The sequence below is a fragment of the Mus caroli genome, chromosome 17 (genome assembly GCF_900094665.2).
Source record: "Mus caroli chromosome 17, CAROLI_EIJ_v1.1, whole genome shotgun sequence".
Classification (NCBI taxonomy): Eukaryota; Metazoa; Chordata; class Mammalia; order Rodentia; family Muridae; genus Mus; species Mus caroli.
In genome coordinates this window covers 82656783-82658428 of record NC_034586.1, presented here as the reverse complement: position 1 = coordinate 82658428, position 1646 = coordinate 82656783, and the positions used below count along the sequence as shown (strand labels likewise).

Below are 1646 nucleotides of genomic sequence, written 5' to 3'. Positions count from 1 at the left end.
GCCAAAACTTGGTGTCTGACACCAAGGACTTCCTGGTCCAGAGCAGGGGGCCAAGCCTTTGTTCGTGCAGCATCGAGCAAGCACATCATGGGTGCCCTAGGTGTGGAGGGTAGCTAGCCATCTTCCTGCCCTTCCTGCCTGCCTTCCTGTCTTCACAGATGATAGAGTCAGCATCTTGTCTGCCCTTGTTTTCTGTGGTACAACCTGATAACTCCCGGTTTTTATCTTTTCCATTTGGGTTAAATAAGTGAGATCCATTAGGAAAAAGTCCCACAGCCCAGTTTGAGGACTGACTGTCAGAGCTCTGTACATAAAGGGAATTCTCTGCTTTTTCTCAGCCATCTCTTCCTCAGAGGAAAATGCCGACTGCTCCGTCATTGGTTGGAGTCATACTTGGAGTCAGTTCGGATTTTGAGGGGTCCTTACGTTAGCTATGTCCTCAATGTGCTTAGAAGAGATGCAGCTTCGTAGTAAATTCCCAATAACCATTACCGTAAGTAAACAAAATATACACCTGTGGCATGGGTTCATACAAGAGCCTCTTAGGAAGCTATTGATCCAACTAGGATTGTCCCCTTGCAGGGATCATTGATCACTATGAGTCTGAACCCCAAATTCTTGTCTTGTTTTTCCTTTTGTTACTTATCTTCTTAGTCTAGAGCTGAGTTCAACAATTAAGTTATTTGGCTTCAGCTATTTCAGAGTGAGAGGTTCTAGTTTTTAACAAATCTCCCCACAGGAGGCTCAGCGAGAGGCTCAGTGACATCCAGAGTTAGTGACACATGGAGAGAGCCACATGCTCTGACCCTGGCTGAGCGCCTCTGTAAAGGGCTGCCATATTCTGCCCCCACGAGTGCTTGCTCCCTGGACTTCAGCCATGCGGGGGTTCTGACACAGCTCTGCCCTCACATGGCCTCCCTCTCACGGCTCAGTCTCTTGCTGCCTACCCCTGCCCTTGCTTCGCATACAGGATGTTCTCTTTTGGAATCTGACTAACCATCACAAAAATTGACAGGAAACAGCCAAGAGCAGAGGACAGACATGATGGTTCTAAAGAAGAAGGGAAACTTCGCTTACTAAGTATCGAAACTGAAACTTAGCTTACTAAGTATCGAGACTCATTCATTAGAGACACTTAGCTTACTAAGTATCGAGACTGAAACTTAGCTTACTAAGTATCAAGGCTCATTCATTATTAGAAGCGTTTGGGTGGATTTTCTTTTTTGTTGAGCTGGTGGACAAAGACTTAAAAGGCAAGTGCTAAACAAATACTTGTTTGTAACCCAGGATCCATTGTTCTGTGTGCATTTTAGTAGAGACAAGAAGGAGTACAAGAAAAGAATGCATTCAACAATAGAAATGATAACTTTGTTATTAGTACAGGAATAAAGAAGCACACAATAGAACAGAAGGGAGAGGCGGAACAGAGTACCCTTGTACACATGTGGCAGAGGAGACACTAGAGGTGGCTATAGGGGGTGGTGACTATAGAAGTGGTGGCTATAGGAGGCAGTGGCTATAGGGGTGGTGGCTATATGGGGTAGTGGCTATAGGGGGCAGTGACTATAGGAGACAGTGGCTTATAGGGGATAGTAGACTTTCAATGAGTGGTCCTGGAAAGCTAGTTTTCTTAAACATAGAAAAAA

General features: G+C 45.2%; 1 pseudogene; it reads left to right on the top strand.

Moving 5' to 3' along the window:
- The first annotated feature begins 1200 nt into the window (after positions 1-1200).
- Positions 1201-1333, top strand: LOC115029796 (annotated as a pseudogene).
- Positions 1334-1646: the final 313 nt, after the last annotated feature.